This window comes from Salvelinus namaycush, unplaced genomic scaffold (assembly GCF_016432855.1).
Source record: "Salvelinus namaycush isolate Seneca unplaced genomic scaffold, SaNama_1.0 Scaffold607, whole genome shotgun sequence".
Lineage (NCBI taxonomy): Eukaryota > Metazoa > Chordata > Actinopteri > Salmoniformes > Salmonidae > Salvelinus > Salvelinus namaycush.
Window position 1 is genome coordinate 113,700 of NW_024061317.1, and position 20,494 is coordinate 134,193.

The 20,494-nt window shown below is 42.4% G+C and overlaps 1 pseudogene; it reads right to left on the reverse strand.

Moving 5' to 3' along the window:
* Positions 1 to 4,196: 4,196 nt before the first annotated feature.
* Positions 4,197 to 20,494, reverse strand: part of LOC120042048 — a 31,640-nt pseudogene continuing 15,342 nt past the window's right edge.

The window sequence follows — 20,494 nt, forward strand, 5'->3', positions numbered from 1 at the left end:
AGTGAAATGCTTGTGCTTCTAGTTCCGACAGTGCAGCAATATCTAACAAGTAATCTAACAATTCCACAACAACCACCTAATACACACAAATCTAAGTAAAGGGATGGAATAAGAATATGTACATATAAATATATGGATGAGCTACAAAAGGAAAACCAGCTACATCGGACTACAAAAGGAAAACCAGCCACATCGCCGACACCGACATCCTGCTTCTGGACAAGCTAAACACCTTCTTCGCCCACTTTGAGGATAACACAGTGCCACCGACATGGCCTGTTACCAAGGACTGTGGAGCTTTCCTTCTCCGTGTCCGCCGTGAGTAAAACATTTAAACGTGTTAACCCTCGCAAGACTGCCGTCCCAGAAGGCACCCCTAGCCACATCCTCAGAACATGCGCAGACCAGCTGGCTGGTGTGTTTACGGGCATATTCAATCTCTCCTTATCCCAGTCTGCTGTCCCTACATGTTTCAAGATGGCCACCTTTGTTCCTGTACCCAAGAAAGCAAAGGTAACTGAACTAAATTACTTTCGCCCAGTAGCACTCATCTTTGTCATCATGAAGTGCTTTGAGAGACTAGTCAAGGATCATATCACCTCTACCTTACCTGCCACCCTAGACCCATTTCAATTTGCTTACCGCCGCAAAAGATCCACAGACGATGCAATCGCCATCACTCTGCACACTGCCCTATCCCATCTGGACAAAAGGAATACTTATGTAAGAATGCTGTTCATTGACTATAGCTCAGCATTCAACATTATAGAACCCTCTAAGCTCATCATTAAGCTCAGGAGTCTGAAGAAATTTGTCTTGGCACCTAAAACCCTCACAAACTTTTACAGATGCACAATTGAGAATATCCTGTCGGGCTGTATCACCGCCTGGTACGGTAACTGTACCTCCCGAAACCGTAAGGCTCTCCAGATGGTGGTGCTGTATGCCCAATGTATTACCGGGGGAAAACTACCCGCCCTCCAGGACACCTACAGCACCCGATGTCACAGGAAGTCCAAAACGATCATCAAGGACATCAAGCACCCGAGCCACTGCCTGTTCACCCCGGTATTATCCAGAAGGCAAGGTCAGTACAGGTGCATCAAATCTAGGACCGAGAGACTGAAAAACAGCTTCTATCTCAAGGCCATTAGACTGTTAAACAGCCATCACAAGCACATTAGAGGCTGCTGCCTATAGACATAGACTAGAAATCACTGGCCACTTTAAGAAATGGAACACTAGTCACTTTGATAATGTTTACATATCTTGCAATATGCATCTCATATGTACTGTTGAAGTCAGAAGTTTACATACACTTAGGTTGGAGTCATTAAAACAAATTTATCAACCACTCCACAAATGTCTTGTTAACAAACTATAGTTTTGGCAAGTCGGTAGGACATCTACTTTGTGCATGACACAAGTAATCTTTCCAACAATTGTTTACAGACAGATTATTTCACTTATAATTCACTGTATCACAATTCCTGTGGGTCAGAAGTTTACATACACTAAGTTGACTGTGCCTTTAAACAGCTTTGAAAATTCCAGAAAGCTCAGAAGCTTCTGATAGGCTAATTGACATAATTTGAGTCAATTGGAGGTGTACCTGTGGATGTATTTCAAGGCCTACCTTCAAACTCACTGCCTCTTTGCTTGACATCATAGGAAAATCAAAAGAAATCAGCCAAGACCTCCACAAGTCTGGTTCATCCTTGGGTGCAATTTCCAAACGCCTGAAGATACCACGTTCATCTGTACAAACAATAGTATGCAAGTATAAACACCATGGGACCACGCAGCTGTCATACCGCTCAGGAAGGAGACACGTTCTGTCTCCTAGAGATGAACGTACTTTGGTGCAAAAAGTGCAAATCAATCCCAGAACAACAGCAAAGGGTGTATTGGGTATATGTTGTAAAATTGTTCGATTTTACTGCACTGTTGGAGCTAAAAGCAGAAGCATTTTGCTACACCCGCTAAACACGTATGTGACCAATAAAATGTGATTTGATTTGACATCAAAACTCAAAAGAACAGACAGTGACTCTTCTGTTTCACGACGCTAGCCACCAGGTCTGTGTCATTCCAGACGGCGGGTGTCAAACACCAGGAATCTTTCACTTCAGCTGACCCATCTTCACCCCCACAGCTACCCCAGTAATCACTCTTTTCAATGGCGCCCTGTTCTTGAAAACAAAGCAAGTAAGGAGGAAGATGTAATATCTCTTACCCTCCGGTGCGCCCTTTCCCTTTTTATTTTTTGTAACCTTTTATTTAACTAGGCAAGTCAGTTAAGAACAAAACAATCATCACAAGACCACTTCGGGTTACCTTCATCGATTCAACAGCACCAAACTCCTTTCCCACCAGTGGTATAAAGTACTTAAGTAAAAATACTTTAAAGTACTACTTAAGTAGGTTGTGGGGTATCAGTACCTTACTGTTAACATTTTTTGAAATGTACTTTTATTTAAATACATTCCAAAAGAAAATAATGTACTTTTTACTCAATACATTTGCCCTGACACCCAAAATTACATTTTGAATGCTTAGTAGGACAGGAAAAGGGTGCAATTCACACACTTATCAAGAGAACATCCCTGGTCATCCCTACTGCCTGGCAGTCTGGCAGACTCACTAAACACATATGCTTTGTTTGTATGCCTCAGTGTGTGCCTCAGTCTATCCGTAAATAAAACAATCCAGAAAATGGTGCCGTCTGGTTTGCTTAATATAAGGAATTTAAAATTACTTTTACTTTGATATTTAAGTTTATTTAAAACCAAATACTTTTACTCAAGTAGTATTTTACTGGGTGATTTTCACATTTACTTGAGTCATTTTCTATTAAAGTATCTTCACTTTTACTCAAGTATGACTTTTACTCAAGTATGACAACTGGAAACTTTTCCACCTGTTTCCCACCCATCCTGAAACCACATATGGGTCCGGTAAAAAACAGGTCCACTTTCTCCAAAAACGTCAGTCCTACTGGATCAAATTCATCCTTATCCTGAACATCGGTGCAAGGCTCAGGCTCCAATATCTTCTCCATTCACTTTCCATAGAAGGGAACTTCAAGTTGACCACGGTGAGAGGCCAGTTTCATTTTTTTTAAGGCCTCTCAAAAGGGACATAGCTAGATATAAAAATATGTTTAATAAAACTAACAGCAATTAACTTTCAAAAACAGTTTTGTATAAAAAAGTTAAACTATGCTATTCTGAAATAGCATTTCATCTGACCTAATGAGCAGACATGATTGACAGTTGTAGTTCAAACTGAACAGTGTAGACATTGTGTTGTCGTGTCTTTGGCATCATTAAATTGAAGACTGTTATTTTATCAAATCAATTCTCTGTAATTATTATTATGTGATTAACTAGGAAGTCGGGGCACCAAGGAAAATCTTCAGATTACAAAGTTATAATTTTCCTAATATAACTTTTCAGATATTTTCAATATCTGATCAATTAGTCTTCTAATTAATTAATTATTATTTACCCCACGTTAGTCTCATTCCAAACATCGTAAATGGTTAGTTATCTGCACGAACCCAGCCTTCACTATGAATCATCCATACATCAATTGTCTTAATCATTTACTTACTAACTAAATAATCACAGACATGCATAACAAACAAACAATAAGGGATGTGTCCTAGTGGGCTAAACCGATATGACGCTTGGTAGACAAAGGGACTGAGAAGGGCGCGAAAGACAAAAGACACTAACTACACAGTTAATAATTATAATAATTGAAATGCTAATCCTTTGCACATGAATGCTCACTCATTCGGGAATAATTGCAATCAATATATATATTTACGCTCAGTGTGTCGTCATGATCTCTGTTGGAATCGTCCGTCTTTCTGTTGGAAAGTTCATCTGAACTTCTCTTTGCATCCCTGGAGTCTTTCGTGGTTAGAATGGATACTTCAAAGTCCCATTCAGAAATGTTCTTATAGAATAAATGTTTTGGCGGTTGTCGGTCCTCGCATTCAGTCAACATAAATTCTAGCTGCAGACTAGTAATTAGTATCGAAGATTTGCTCTTATTCTGTCGGTATCAATAGTCTCAGAGTTTAACCATTTCCACCAGTGTAGCCAATGCTCCACGTGGTTTGGTTAGGAATTCAACAATCGAGGAATGCATGGTCTCTACTCAAACCTTAGCCCTCTCAGTAATCGAGGTACGCATGGTCTGCAGTGGGCTTCTCCAGGTGGGGTTTATATTCGGAACAGCAGAAAAGGGCTGTCCCATGACGCCAGATCAATGTCTGTGCTCATGTGGCAGGCCAATGACTTAGTTAAATTTTAAAGGGAATTGGATTCTCTTTTATTAAACAGTTTAAAATCACATTACATAATTTCACAAATAGTTTCATCTTTATTCATTCACTTTATACAATAATTAGATGCAAATCTCATAACAGAGACTCTTGTATAAACAGAGTTATGGTAATGTGGCTGTATTGTCTCTCATGAGGTCACAAACATTAGACAAAATGGACCGGTCATAGCTGGATTCTCCACCGACCGTTTACACATTCTCCAAAACATGGATATTGTTCAGTTCTCAAGTTCTGTGAGGTAGAAGAAGTTCCTTTGTTCTACTGTGAACCCTCTCTCTATACTGCATGGCCGGGGGGGAAGAGAGTCTCCTCCAGGAATTTACGACCTGAGATAACAGAGCCTGGGTGTAGGGGGAAGAGAGAGGTAGTGAGAGAGAGAGAGAGTTGGTGCTTGCTATATCCAAAGAGGGCCACGTCATGACAGTGTACACCGTAGGCAACGTGGTTTTTCACATAGGTATACATTTGCTGTAAAAAAAAGGTTTACTGTTCCTAAACAACATTCCTTGTAGTTGGAGCATGGAAAAGAAACAGTTGACTACATCCCTTTTCCTTTCCTTGAAAACAAGACGAGTGGCTTATTTCAACTTGTGCACTCGTGTTGTTTTTAGGGCAACCCTTTCCCATGAATCAGTGATCTGCATCTAGATCAACAAGCACAATAGCCCACAATTGACCTGTTTGGCCCTTGGGGTTCCGACTGAACAATGGCTGTCTTGTCGTAGCAATGAGGAAATCATACACACACCAAAAGAGTTGATCGGTAGCACCACACCAGACAGACAGTAGGGTCATACATCCACAGGCATGAAATGCTTCTCATAGTCCGAAACAAACTGATCGTCCTCAAACAAGCTCCCGGACTCTCCCCCATCCCTCTCCTCCTCGTCAGTATCAATAATTTTACTGTAACCCTTGTCTGCATCCTCCTCCTTTTCCGCCTCTTCACCAGTCCTTATGTGTGTGCGCTCCTCTCCCACCACCCCCTCTGTCTGTCCATCAGGGCTGGACCTTTTCCTAGGACAGGCATTGGCACCCCAGAAAGGGTTTTCCACCACCTCCAGCTCAGAGATCTTTGGGTTAGACTCCAGAGGAGAGAAGATCGCCGTCAAGGAGCTGTTAAACTGGAGCAACGACAGGCAGGGAGTCAGACACATTCATTTAGTCCTCTATGTTATGCCTCTGACTGGTGATAATATAACTCAAGGGAATGGTATATTACTAGCCCAATACAGCCCCTGCTACTGTATGTGGTATAATCAACATTTAGGTTCATGTAGTACGCACATTCTTTATTTTACAACAGGTTCTTACTGGAACATTACAAATAAGATACCATCCATATCTATAGGTAGTGTGTTCCCTTGACCTAAATGGCTTGAGGAAGAAAAACCAGGCAGGAAGACATGATGAACTTCGGGCCTCTGCCTGGGGCTCAGTCCACCACTAACTAGAATACTATAAGACTTACTAATATCAGACTCACTGATAGTAGATCAGTCAGTCACAGCCACATAGTGATAGTCTGCCCTGCACTCACCTGCAACTTCATCTGTTGGAGCAGTTTGCTGTTGCTGGGGTCAGGCACTTTCGCACAAGTCTTCATTTGTACACTACAGAAAATACACAACGGTATCATTCACATACTGCACACCAAAAGAGTTGTGTTCCTTCAATGGACATGTCCATTTGTATATCACCCTAAAAGTGGTAGAAATATTTGATCCATTATGTTTTAGTTGAAAGGGGTATAACATATTGTTTGTTTTATGTTTTTGATCAAGACCATTGTTATGGAGGGCACAACTGAAAGCCCAACTCAACTGCCCGTTCTCATTTCCACTTCCTCAAGTGTTTCCCCTTTTGTAAACCTATTTCAGGCATGGGTGAACTTTCAGAGAGATAGAGGAAGTTGACATGAGAGAGCACCACACCCTGTATGTGTTTAGTCGGCACGAAACGTTGCAAAGCCTTTTAAAACATTTTGCATCAGTGTGCCCTAATGAACATGGCCCTGGTTCAAGACAATGAGAAAATAATCAGAATCAGGCTATTTGGGTTGAAGTATGGGAATCCAGTCTCTCACATTATGATGATCAATAGCAACATCCCTGCTATTATTCCTGGCACCAGATATTTGAGGTAACCTGTGACAACAAAGGGAGAGAGATGGGGGAGGTCAGAAGGCAAAATGACCAATTAGACCGCAATCCATGTTCATAATCACATGCTGTAGCACAAAGGTCTATTTCATACAAAGCATGCATTCAATATTACACTGTTATTATTTTCTAAGGAACTTCAGGACCCTTTCTGTTTTAAGGTGATGTTATATACAGTATTATACACAACCTATAATAATATTTCTAGTTTGTTGAATAATAATTAGTGTTATACATGACCTCAGTGTCACCAGTTAGGTACATAAGCACTTAATACATCTCATCACGTTTGTTAGACAACCTATAAACAGCTATACGCTTCTTGTCATCATTATCAAATTACTACATGGCAGAGTGGTAGAATACCAGGGCTGTTCTCAGTAGAGAAGGTGATGCTTTCACTGGGTCCCAGTCCAGCCTTAGTCTCAGCCCTGATCCAAACCTGGTGGTGACCCGACGTAAGTCTTAACAGATGAAGGCTGTTCTGGTCCCTACTCACGTTGTACACTGCAGATGAAGGAAAGGTTTAATGATTGGGAGCAAGGCCACTGATGTGTGGGAACGAGAGTGTGCAGCACGGTAGCCTGTGGATAGTCTGGTCCCAGATCTGTTTGTGCTGTGTCTGCATGACAATTTTTATTTTTTTATTTAACTAGGCAAATCAGTTAAGAACAAATTCTTATTTACAATGACGGCCTACCCCGGCCAAACCCGGACGACGCTGGGCCAATTGTGCGCCGCCCTATTGGACTCCCAATCACGGACAGATGTGATACAGCCTGAAATCGAACCAAGGACGCCTCTTGCACTGAGATGCAGTGTCTTAGACCGCTGCGCCACTCTGGAGCCAATAATGACAATAGGAGTTGGCAAGACAGAACAAACAGATCTGGGAACAGGCAAAAATATGTAATACTATTTAAGCTACTACAATGTAATACTATATTTTATGCTAATGTACACACTGGGCAGTGGAGACTGCACTTTTATTAAAACAATATAACATTGTAGCAACAAAAGATTTATCCCAGATGGTCTTCCACTGTCTTTGTGTTGTTTACCTGTAACGTTGTTTAATACCAGCTGATAGCACAGTATGAGCCCCTTACTCTGGGTCAGGGAGATGTGTTGCCAGGACAAAGTCACATTAGAGTCAGAGATGTGCTGGACCTTGAACTCAGTCACTTTGGGTGGGACTGAGGAGTGATTGAGAGAGGAGGAAATGGAGGTGAAATGGGTAGAGGAATAGTCAAAAGCAGCAGAAAAATAAACAATAAATAAAAACAAAATAAAAAAAACATTTTACAGTGAGTTAAAAGGCCGGAGAAATTAACATTAGGTAAAGACGTGATATTTCAAATTAGTTTACTCCACTGAAAATCAGTCATGTGCACTAATTGCACTGATTACATACTGGCAAGTACATTATAAAGACTTGTATTTCCATGCTCTAATATACTTACGTCCATGAAGAGAATACGAGATTGCAGACGCAAGCAGGCAGCTACTGTTGATGAACACTGCAAACAATGACACATTGTAGGCAGTGTGGTTCTCAAAATCACCTGTAGGTGGAGACAGAGACAAAGACGATGCTGTCATCTTGAAACCAATTTGAAACATTACAAAATATTAATAAATATGTTCAGAGAGAAATGGTATTATAGATCAGTGTAAGCCACACAAACCTCTTAAAATGATTGACGTATGATTTTGGTGCACTTTTATCCAATCAAAGCCCTGTGTCGGAGGAAGTCCCACCTGCTTGTACTGCACCACATACTCATGCATGTTTTCAATGGGCTGGGGTGGCAGAGACCAGGATACATTGAGGCTCAACATATCCTGGTTCACAGTGAAGGATAGCTCTGGCAACTGTAGACCTAAGCGAAAGAGAAAACGTGTGAATCTGTGAAGACAGAAACATACAAACCTACAATCTATTATCACACTCGCACACACCTTTCAAATAAAATAAAATAGTATTTGTCACATGCTCCGAATACAACAGGTAGACCTTACAGTGAAATGCAAACTTACAAGCCCTAACCAACAATGCAGTTAAAAAAATAATAAGAAATAAAAGTTACAAATAATTAAAGAGCAGCATTAAAATAACAATAGCGAGACCATATACAGGGAGTACCGGTGCAGAGTCAATGTGCGGGGGCACCGGTTAGTCGAGGTAATTGAGGTAATATGTACATATAGGTAGTTATTAAAGTGACTATGCATAGATAATAACAGAGAGAATCAGCAGAAAAGAGAGGGGGGGGTAATGCGAAAAAAGTCTGGGTAGCCATTTGATTAGCTGTTCAGAAGTCTTATGGCTTGGGGTTAGAAGCTGTTTAGAAGCCTCTTGGACCTAGACTTGGTTCTCCGGTACCACTTGCCGTGTGGTAACAGAGAAAACAGTCTATGACTAGGGTGGCTGGAGTCTGACCATTTTTAGGGCCTCCCTCTGACACCGCCTGGTATAGAGGTCCTGGATGGCAGGCAGCACTACCCTCTGTAGTGCCTTGCGGTCGGAGACCGAGCAGTTGCCATACCAGGCAGTGATGCAACCAATCAGGATGCTCTCGATGGGGCAGCTGTAGAACCTTTTGAGGATCTGAGGACCATTTCCAAATCTTTTCAGTCTCCTGGGGAATAGGTTTTTGTCATTCCCTCTCCACGACTGTCTTGGTGTGCTTGGACCATGTTAGTTTGTTGGTGATGTGGACACCAAGGAACTTGAAGCTCTCCACCTGCTCCACTGCAGCCTCGTCGATGAGAATGGGGGCGTGCTCGGTCCTCTTTTTCCTGTAGTCCGCAATCATCTCATTTGTCTTGATCACGTTGAGGGAAAGGTTGTTGTCCTGGCACCACACGGCCAGGTCTCTAACCTCCTCCTCATAGGCTGTCTTGTTGTTGTCGGTGATCAGGCCTACCACTGTTGTGTCATCCGGAAACTTAATGATGGTTTCCCTTACCTGATGTGGGTAGAGCTAGGGGAGCAGGTTTGGTGGCACCCTGGGAATTGTAGACGGACACATCCACCCCTGATACACCCCGCAGAGAGGGTGTGAAGCGGCATCTCTTCTCTTGACAGACACAAAGGTCACCAGGCTCTGACATGGACACGTTCACAACCGCCACTGTCCCGTTACTGTATGATAATGTCACCACGTACCCCAGCACCTTCCCCTGAACCAACCAGGTGGGCATCTCCTGAGGATAGATACCAGACAGAGGTATTAGTTATAGCAGGCTATAGGGAAAGGGGTGTTTTGGGGAGGCAGGTACCCTAGCGGTTGAGAGCATTGGGCAAGTAACCGAAATGTTGCTGGTTTAAATCCCTGAGACGACTAAGTGAAAAATCTGTTGATGTGCCCTTGAGCAAGGCACTTAACCCTATTTGCTTCTGTAAGTCGTTCTGGATAAGAGTGTCTGCTAAATTATGTAAATGTTTTGAAGTTCTTATGATTAGAAAATTCATAATCCTTTGCTCGGTGTGCGCCCAGTGCAAGGCTCCCAGGCACCTGCCCAGAGGGAAGTTACAACCTCTACCCATTCCACAACGGCCGTGGTCACACATGTCGGTGGACTTCCTGACGGATCTCCCTCCCTCACAGGGCAACACCACGATCCTGGTCATTGTGGATCGGTTATCTAAGTCCTGCCGTCTCCTCCCTTTGCCCGGGCTCCCTACCACCCTACAGACTGCGGAGGCCCTGTTCACTCAGCACTACGGGGTGCCTGAGGACATAGTCTCTGATCGGGGTCCCCAGTTCACATCCAGGGTATGGAGAGCGTTCATGGAACGTCTGGGGGTCTCGGTCAGCCTCACCTCAGGTTTTCACCCCGAGAGTAACGGGCAGGTGAAGAGAGTAAACCAGGATGTGGGTAGGTTTCTGAGGTCCTATTGCCAGGACCGGCCGGGGGAGTGGGCAGCGTTCGTGCCCTGGGCAGCGATGGCCCAGAACTCGCTCCGCCACTCCTCCACAAACCTCACCCCCTTCCAGTGTGTATTGGGGTATCAGCCGGTTCTGGCTCCTTGGCATCAGAGTCAGACCGAGGCTCCTGCGGTGGACGACTGGTTCCGGCGCGCGGAGGAGACATGGGACGATGCTCATGTCCACCTTCAGCGTGCCATGCTGCGCCAGAAAGTGGGCGCAGACCGTCACCGCAGTGAGGCCCCGGTGTTCGCACCAGGGGATCGGGTCTGGCTCTCGACCCGAAACCTGCCCCTTCGCCTGCCCTGCCGGAAGCTGGGTCCACGGTTTGTGGGGCCATTTAAAGTCCTGAGGAGAGTGAACGAGGTATGTTATAGGTTACAGCTTCCCCCCGATTACCGCATTAACCCCTCGTTCCATGTGTCTCTCCTCAGGCCAGTGGTGGCTGGCCCACTCCAGGAGTCTGAGGTGCGGGTGGTTCCAAAACCCTCCCTCTTGACATCGAGGGGGTCCCGGCGTACTCCGTTCGTTCCATACTGGATTCGAGACGTCGGGCGAGGGGCCTTCAGTACCTCGTGGACCGGGAGGGGTATGGTCCGGAGGAGAGATGCTGGGTTCCGGTGGAGGACGTGTTGGATCCTTCTATGCTGCGAGATTTCCACCGTCTCCATCCGGATCGCCCTGCGCCTCGCCCTCCGGGTCGTCCCCGATGTCGGTGCCGACGTACTGTCACGACATCACCGACCTTCTAGCCATCATTGATCCATTTTTCATTTTCCATTGGTTTTGTCTTGTCTTCCTACACACCTGGTTCCAATCCCATTCATTACATGTTGTGTATTTAACCCTCTGTTTCCCCTCATGTCCTTGTCAGAGATTGTTTGTTTGTATGTTCGTGTATTATGTATTGGTGCGCGACGGGTTCTTGTACCCACTTTTATTTATCTTGTATTTTTGGTTAGGGAGTTTTGTTAAGTCTATTAAACGACTCCATTTATACCAAGTTCGATTCTCCTGCGCCTGACTTCCCTGCCACCTACACACACGCTATTACAGCGTGATTGTTTGTTGTATACGGTTCGTTATTGTGGGCTAGCATTATTGCTTTGTATTTGTAATACTTTTTGAGTAAATGGCGTTTTATTACTCATATCTGCTGTCCTGCGCCTGACTCCTCTACACCAGCTTCACACAGGATTGATTACAAACAAGGACATTTCTAAGTGAACCAAAACTTTTGAACGGTAGTGTGTGTACATATATAATATATATTTATATTACCTATTATGATGGGATGTTGTGTTAACATACCTTCCACATAAGGGCACATTGAGGTGGCTCAGAGGTGACTCCACAGTCACTCCACACATCCAATGCTTTCACAGGCGCTGAGAACGAGAGAGAAATAGGTTAATCATCTATCACCACAGAATAAGTGAACAAATATTTTCAAGCTGTGGAGACCACAGGATTACATTACCCATCAGCACCCACTGACAGACCTGACTCAGAACTCCATGCTTTGTAGACTGAGCTCCAGTCACTCATCAGGGCCTGAGGGCCCTCACAGGCACAGCGCACCTGGAACTCATAAACAGTGTAGGGCCGTGGAGTCAGGAGCAGGAAGCTGCGTAGGATGTCCTCTTTCTGAGCAGGACATGAAAGAATGACACACAAAAGAACAGGGATGGGCAAGAGGCAGCCGCAGGGATGGGGGGGGGGGATGAGGGATTATTTTGGATTAAAAAGCAACTCCAGGCTACATTGCACATTTAATAGCTTATAGAAAGTAAAATTATAATAGAGCTATATATTTTGAAATAGCTGGCCTTTTCTGCACGCAAATAGATTTTGACAAATAAATTGGTCCCAAAACAATCTGTGCATGTGGCCCTCGAGCCTCAAAAAGTTACCCATCCCTAACTCAGAAGGACAACATTCCCAGTTCGAAATTCCCACAGATAATCGAGAGACAGTGGTATTTCAATGTTTCATTCCCTACATCTAATGGACTGAATGTTTGAAAAAATAAACAAGTGACCCTCCCCTATACCCAGAATAATAATTACAACAAAGTGGATAGCAGAGAACATGATTATCATTTACCCTCACTCCTAGGACAGACCAGAGCCTTAGATATGCAGTTTTAGAAACTGTTCTTAGTTTTGTAAGCATTACATGGCAAAGTAGCCAAAGTTGTCTATCAACTGCAAAAATTTAACACAACAGAACCAGTTACAACTGAAATACCTGATCATCAATGAACTAGAGAAAAAGTCATTCATTTTTTAACACAGCAACCACATATCATCAGGTAGGCCTATTTGTATTTATTATGGATCCCCATTAGCTGCTGCCAAAGCGGCAGCTACTCTTCCTCGGGTCCAGCAAGATTAAAGCAGTTTATACAATTTTAAATACATTCACAGATATCACAACACACTGTGTGCCTTCAGGCCCCTACTCCACCACTACCACATCTACAGTACTAATTCCATGTGTATGTATAGTGCGTATGTTATCGTGTGTGGGCGCATGTGTCTGTGCCAATGTTTGTGTTGCTTCACAGTGCCCGCTGTTCCTATATGCACTAGTAACTTTTCTTAATTTGGGAAACTATCATTTTCTAATTGATTCTATTTTATTCCATGATATTGTTGTTATAAAATAGATGTGTGTTGACTGTGATTAGGGCATGGGAATATAAGAACACTGCTAGGCTAAATGAACAAACTAGCCATGTACAGCTCAGTGCATGATCCTCAAACCAAAGACTGGCCAGACTTGTGTTTCTAAAAGTGAATTCAAAGGCAGTGTAGAATGACTGTATAGCCTAATAAGACATTTTTCGTTAATTTATTTTTTAATTCAAAGTATTTTTTTCTCATTTTCATAACCTAATTGGTCCCAAATAATCTGTGTAAATTACTTGAATATGGCTTATTTGGAGGTCAATAACTCTGATAAATACCTTCATTATGGGCAACGAAACATATTGTTTTTATTAAAATCAATTATAGCAGTAGCAAGCTAACCTCCAGTCCTCCTCATCTTTGCACTCTCCCTCTCAAACTGAACAGGACATCAGTAGGCCTAGTCCGCGCGTGTGTGTAATGCAGTGTAGGCTAGTTAATATAGACCATCCCAGCAGCAGATAAACTCAGGAAAAAAAAGTACATTTTCTTAGAAATATAACTTTGCCCTGTGCTTCTCCAAGCATGCTCTTCGTATAGCCTAGGCCTATAGCATAGGCTATGGATCATTTGATTGAGACCACACTAGTTGCACTTGATATTGCGCGCCCAGCAGAGAATCAGGGATGAGGGGCAGCATCGAGCCCACACATCGAGATATAATAAGCAACTAATTCTCAATATGACATTTAATCGATTACAAATTACATGATCCTCCCCTGGATTAAATAAAAAATACTAAACCCTCCCCAACTGAAATTGAAAAAACATCATTGGGTACATTTCGACCGCAAAATACCCTGTCTTCTGTCCTGAAGTGCACAGTAATCCCCGCATTGGATTGGTGTAGGTTTGGGCGGGAGGGAGTTTCCAACATATTTCTTATACCGGTCATTTTACTTTAAATCTATGAATGGAAGTGAACAAGTGCACACTTGGGGAAAGGAACAAAACCCCAGCCATGCTCAGCTCACTCACCTGAGTCCAGTCCTGCTGGTCCTGGGTACGATACTGGACCTCACAGAGTTGGTCAGAGCTGCCTTGATCCTCACACTGCACAATCCAGTAGATCTCCAGAGGCTGAGGGCAATAGTGAGTGATTTCAGGGGTGGGTGGCTTTTCTGGTAGAGGAATGGATAGGGAAGAGAGGACAGAGTGGGAGAGTGAAAGAAAGAGAGCAAGAGAGAGAGCAGGAGATAGAGAGAGGGTGGGGGAGAGAGTGAGGGTGGGGGGAGAGAAAGAGCACAAAAGAGAGTCAGTAAGACAGCGAGAGAGAGACAGAAAGTGTCATGTCTGTCCCTCTGAATGAATAGGGAATGTACAGAGAAGAGTCATCCCTGACTGACTCACTGATATCGCCAGTGTTGAAGGCAGCCATTGTAGACGTGGCAGAGCCATGCTGGTTCGCAGCTTTGACCAACACAGTCAGGTCACTGTAACTGGTGTAAAGTTCACGAGGGATCACGCCACTCACATTGGTGCCCTCCACCGCGCTGCTAATGCTGAAAAGGAAGATGCAGGACACATAAATACACACCACTCAAACACCACATCTGACAGCACTGTGCAAACATACAGTCTTAGACCACAGACACAGACCTAGTTCCAACACACCAAGCATGCTGCAGGTAGGGCTGTGACGGTCATGGAATTTTGGATGACGGTTATTGGCCAGTTAAATGACTGAGGTCACCGTAACAACTGTTCACATAGCAAAAGAAAAGACACACATTTTCTACTCTCCGCTGCTCCTGACTGCATGCGCTGCCATAGAAATAGAATGAATAAAGCGGGCGTCCCCATCAAGTCAATGATGACATAATGGGTGGACTGGCGGCCATTGTGAGTGTACCCATAGGTGCAAAGCTAGGGGTGTGTTCGTAAATTCACTCTGGAGAGCCAGAGAGCCGCTCTGGGCGTTCGTAAATTCAAAGAGTTGTCAGATTGTCAGTTCGTAAATTCAGAGCGTTTCGCTCTCGGAGCGTTCAGAGCACACACTGGACGCTCTGGCGGAGGAGTAGGTGATCAGAGCGTTCTGGCTTCACAATGGCAGTCAAGCACCCAAGCTAACTGGATAAAGTTAGCTAGCTTGCAAGCTACTTCCAGACAAAAATGAGAGAACACCTCACTGACCATTTTACTCACCCTAGCAAAGCTGGTTAGGCTTTTTCCATGTTATCCAAAGCATTGGTGACTGTAACTGTGCTGCTGGCAACAATTTAATCACGCTTAATTACACCGGCAATATTCAATGTTGTTGCACGTTCGAAAATGTGTCAGTTATTCTGCGCTCTAGGCACACTGAGATGAGAGCGCTCTGAAAACGGAGAAGATGGCCAGAGCAAATTTACGAAATTTTCAGCAAACTTAACATATGTAAATATTTGTATGAACATAACAAGATTCAACAACTGAGACTTAAACTGAACAAGTTCCACAGACATGTGACTAACAGAAATGGAATAATGTGTCCCTGAACAAAGGGGGGAGGTCAAAATCAAAAGTAACAGTCAGTATCTGGTGTGGCCACCAACTGCATTAAGTACTGCAGTGCATCTCCTCCTCATGGACTGCACCAGATTATCCAGTTCCTGCTGTGAGATGTTACCCCACTCTTCCACCAAGGCACCTGCAAGTTCCCGGACATTTCTGGGGGGAATGGCCCTAGCCCTCACCCTCCAATCCAACAGGTCCCAGGCGTGCTCAATGGGATTGAGATCCGGACTCTTCGCTGGCCATGGCAGAACACTGACATTCCTGTCTTGCAGGAAATCACGCACAGAACGAGCAGTATGGCTGGTGGCATTGTCATGCTGGAGGGTCATGTCAGGATGAGCCTGCAGGAAGGGTACCACATGAGGGAGGAGGATGTCTTCCCTGTAACGCACAGCGTTGAGATTGCCTGCAATGACAACAAGCTCAGTACGATGATGCTGTGACACACCGTCCCAAACCATGACGGACCCTCCACCTCCAAATCGATCCCGCTCCAGAGTACAGGCCTCGGTGTAATGCTCATTCCTTCGACGATAAACGCGAAACCGACCATCACCCCTGGTGAGACAAAACCGCGACTCGTCAATGAAGAGCACTTTTTGCCAGTCCTGTCTGGTCCAGCGATGGTGGGTTTGTGCCCATAGGCGACGTTGTTGCCGGTGATGTCTGGTGAGGACCTGCCTTACAACAGGCTTACAAGCCCTCAGTCCAGCCTCTCTCAGCCTATTGCGGACAGTCTGAGCACTGATGGAGGGATTGTGTGTTTCTGGTGTAACTCGGGCAGTTGTTGTTACCATCCTATACCAGGTGTGATGTTCGGATGTATCGATCCTGTACAGGTGTTGTTACACGTGGTCTGCAATTGCGAGGACGATCAACTGTCCATCCTGTCTCCCTGTAGCGCTGTCTTAGGCATCTCACAGTATGGACATTGCAATTTATTGCCCTGGCCACATCTGCAGTCCTCATGCCTCCTTGCAGCATGCCTAAGGCATGTTCACGCAGATGAGCAGGGACCCTGGGCATCTTTCTGTGTTTTTCAGTCAGTAGAAAGGCCTCTTTAGTGTCCTAAGTTTAGATAACTGGGACCTTAATTGCCAACCATCTGTAAGCGGTTAGTGTTTTAACGACCATTCCACAAGTGCATGTTCATTAATTGTTTATGGTTCATTGAACAAGCATGGGAAACAGTGTTTAAACCCTTTACAATGAAGATCTGTGAAGTTATTTGGATTTTTACAAATTATCTGTGAAAGACAGGGTCCTGAAAAAGGGACGTTTCTTTTTTGCTGAGTTTAGGTTGAAGATTACAAGGTTAACAACGGGGTTCTAATATCCCATAACTCTTTGCAATTCAAGGAACCAGCATTGCTAGTTAGCAACGGCGCCTAGTAGTTACAAAGATTATGGATATACTGACAAGATACATGTCTCTCCATCCTAGTTGTCCACAAAGTGGCGCTGCGGGCTGACTAGCTCCCGCCTATCCTTTATTTGTATTGGTGGATACATCTCATTATTGTGATCCTTTTTTGACTATTCAAAGAGTGTTTCCAACGTCAACCGCGTGTATTCAATAGACAGAGATGCTATGCTACTAGCTTCTCTCCATTAATATGCATAGCCATCTCGACAACTCCAATATAAAGTGTTTTTTTCTCAAAGTTGCCGGGACATCACATACTTATATCAGTACACTCGTAACAACTTAACTATTACGAAACTTCTATTCGATCAAATAAACCTCACGTAGAAAATAAGCCATACATTTTTTGGTTGACTAAATTCGACACTCATTAACCTCTATGAAAAAACTTTGTGGGCGAAATAACGAAAAAACGCCACCTGCTGGAAAGAGACAGATTTCTCCGCTGATTTCAGCCTTTCTCATTCTCTTCCTCTCTGGCAGTAATCAATGGCACTGGTCCAATGCGTTTTTTTTTCCGGACGCTTCCACATGGAATTACTACGTTGTCTTAACCTTGTATCAAAGACAGTATACAGTATGAAGATAGGCTAAAACTGCTTCTCCAATAGAAATCCCTGATCACACTTGTAGTTGATGTCATGGTGACGTTGGCTAGCTAAACTCATGTGAAGAAAACACTTCCAATCAACTTTCAATATAGATCTTTTCTGAGACAATGTAGCAAACATTGCTAAGAAGATATATAATGATTTCAGGGATTTTTGTGATGATGAGTTATCTGAAATTGAGATAAAATACTGTATTAAAAGCCTTAAGGACAATAGGTCCCCTGGAAATTATGGTTTAATAAGTGAGTTTTATAAAGCATTCAATGATAAATTGATTCCTTTCATTCTTGCTATGTTTCAAGAATCAATAGAAAAAGGGGAGTTACCGGCTTCCTTAAAGCAAGGTGTAATTACTTTGATTCCCAAACCTAATAAGGATACTATTTTTATAGACAACTGGAGACCCATTAGCCTGTTGAATAATGATGGGAAATTATTTGCCCTTGTATTTGCTAAGAGGTTGAAACAAGGCTTGCATCATATAATTGATGAAGAACAATCTGGTTTTATGCATGGTTTTATACCAGGCCAACATAGACATAAACAACCTAGATAAGAACACCCCCCATAGTCACACCCCGACCTAACCAAAATAGAGATTTTAAAAGGCTCTCTATGGTCAGGGCGTGACTAGTGGTTGTACTAGCTCTGTAAAATTAGCTCACGGGACATCCCAAAGATTTGATATTGGCCGTGGCATTAGGCAGGGCTGCCCAATAAGTCAATTTTTATTGGTTACTCAAATTATGGCTTTTCATATCAAGAAAGGGAATTTAAGGTGTTTCAGCACTTGGCAATGAATTTAAATTATGTCAACTGGCTGACGATACCACCATATTTTTAAGAGACCGGAATGAGGTTTCTAAAGCAGTTTCCTGTATTGAAGACTTTTCCTTAGTTTCAGGTTTGAAAATTAATATCAATAAGTCAGTCTTATTTCCACTCAAGGATTGTGTTTTACAGGAAGTATATGGTATCCCAATTAAAGATAAGGTTACTTATCTTGGAATTGTTATATGCAAGGATGAAAAACAAAGTAGTGAATTCAACTTTAACCCCATTGAGAAAACAGAAGAAATTGAACCTCTGGTTGATGAGAGATATTTCATTATACGGTCGGGTTTTATTGTCCAAAGCTGAAGGGTTATCCAGATCGGGTTATGTCTCGTTATCACTTGACTTACCCCCTAAAATTGTAAAGGACTTAGATAAGATTCTTTATAATTGTTTTGGGAGGAACAAGCCTCACTATCTACGAAAATATATTCTCACTAATACCCAATAACAAGGAGGTCTTGAGGTTTTAGATTTCAATACTCTAAATAATACTTTTAAAATACATTGGATCCTGAAGTATGTTAAGAACCAGAACAGTATTTGGAATGTCTTCCCTAAGTATTTATTTGACTCTGTTGGTGGTTTAGAATTTTTGCTTCGATGTAATTTTGATGTTGATAAAATCCCAGTAAAGTTGGCCAAATTCCATAAGCAGGCAATTTTAGCTTGAATGTTAGCGTATAAACACAATTTTTCCCCACAGATACTTTATGGAACAACAAAGATATACGATTTAAAAATAAGTCTCTTTTTTTCGTAACTGGTTTGAGAATAAAATTATTTTGGTTGGTCAGTTACTGAATGAGGATGAATATCTACTCTCATATGGGGAATTTCTTGATAAATTTAAAATTCCAATAACCCCAAAAGAATATGCAATTGCTTTTGATGCGATTCCAAGGAGGGTTGTATCTTTTAAATTCCTCTGTGGTTGATGTAACATAGATTTACATGAAAATATATTCATTGGCAATATTAACATCAAAGATAAATGTAGTAATAAACAGATTAGGAATATTGTTTGTGATACTACAATTCCCTCAGCAAGATTCTTTTGGTCAGATATCTATGGTGATATACATCGGGGGAAAGCATGGAAAATTGCTAACAAATATTGTATCAGTAACAAAGTAAAGAAAGTTTCATTTAAAATGTTATATAGAATTTATCCTGTGAAACATGTTTTGGAAAGATTCAAGCTAAATATTGTCTATAACTGTGATTTCTGTGGAATGGAGAAAGATCATTTTTCATTCGTTTTTTGCCTGTATTTATAGTATAATTTTTGGGGATTGACATACAGAATTGTTACAAAAAAAATAGTAAAGGTTGTACTATTTAATGGTTTTGATACAATGATTTATTTCAGAAATTTTGACATAGATTAAGATGTAGTATATTTAATTCAACTGCTAATAATACTAGGTACATTTCATATTCACAAATGGTCTAATTCAAAATCAAACTTATTTCAATTTATAAATTAATTTAAACAATATGGCACTTACTTTAACTAAAATGAAAAACAAAGGCAGATAAAACTTGTTGTATTATTAATGAATTTGATTTGTTTGTTTAGGATTCCTGGCAATGTAAATTGTTTGTATGTATGCTTGTTTGCATGTGACTATTCCTCTTTTGTTTGTTGATATTTGTTAATAAAAAAAAACATTTAAATATTTATTTTTAAACACGGTCGTCTCGCGTCGAACTGCGCATGTGCAAACCGTCAAATCCAAAGGCACTCCTTCAAGTCGTTTTTGACGATTATTAAAACGTGTCAGTTTGTCAACTTCACGAGGTTTGAGTAATAACAAGTTCAACTACTTAAAGCTACAATATGTAATTTTTTGGGCAACCGGATCAAATTGACATAGAAATTAGTGTTATAGATCTGTCACTCATGGAAAGGAAGTTTAAGAATAAGTACATATGTTCTATGTGCGCTATTTCTATGCTTCCCGTTCTTAAGTT